This window comes from Phacochoerus africanus, chromosome 6 (assembly GCF_016906955.1).
Source record: "Phacochoerus africanus isolate WHEZ1 chromosome 6, ROS_Pafr_v1, whole genome shotgun sequence".
Classification (NCBI taxonomy): Eukaryota; Metazoa; Chordata; class Mammalia; order Artiodactyla; family Suidae; genus Phacochoerus; species Phacochoerus africanus.
Window position 1 is genome coordinate 113,559,989 of NC_062549.1, and position 862 is coordinate 113,560,850.

Below are 862 nucleotides of genomic sequence, written 5' to 3' on the forward strand. Positions count from 1 at the left end.
AAAACAGCATTAACACACAGAAAACAATTGGACCATTTCTTAACAGTAACAAAAGGTAAGTTACTTCATTCCTATTTAGACAGAAAAAGCAAAATGTTATGTCCTCTCAAAGCACTATGCTTAGTTCATAGTAGTTTTGTTCATGGTAGCCAAAATCTAGATTTAACCAGTTCATCAACAGAGAAATGGATAACTAAATTGTAGGATATTCATATAGTGAAAAACCAGGATTATTAAAAAGAACATACGATACTACTGACGCATGCAACAGCTACTGATGCATGAAACTACATTATACTCGGTGAAAGATGCCCAGCATAAGAGACTACATATGCTGTTATTCTTTCATATAAAGTTCTTGAAAATAAACAGTAATCTTTCTCTTTTAATATGGAATGCTTCACAAATTTGCATGTCATCTTTGCGCAGAGGCCATGCTAATCTTCTCTGTATGGTTCCAATTTTAGTATACGTGCTGCTGAAGCAAACACAACAGTAATCTTTCCTGATAGAAAACAAATTTGTGTTTGCTCTGGGTGGAAATTTGTGAGGAGAAAGTGTGGGACTGACGGGAAAAAGAGCCCAATGGAAATTTAGAGTGTGATGGAAATGTGTATCTGACTGTGGCTGCAGTTATACCGTTGTAATCACGTGTCAAAACCTGTCAAACTGTGTTTAAAATGGGTGCAATTCGTTAGATGTAAGATACACCTAAAGAAAAGATTATATGTCTTTAAAGGAAAAAGGACCTTAAAAATAAAAATAGAAATGAATAAAAATGACTTTTAAAAAATCCAAATATAAAGAGCTTAGTGCTAATATGTTGTTGCCACCATCAATGGGTCCTGTGTTTCTTCAGTCT

At 34.2% G+C, this 862-nt stretch overlaps 1 non-coding gene across 1 annotated transcript; it reads right to left on the reverse strand.

Annotated features, from left to right (window-relative positions):
• Positions 1–384: 384 nt before the first annotated feature.
• Positions 385–491, reverse strand: LOC125130197 (U6 spliceosomal RNA). The gene has a single exon (XR_007135692.1). It is a non-coding gene; the product is annotated as a U6 spliceosomal RNA (small nuclear RNA).
• Positions 492–862: the final 371 nt, after the last annotated feature.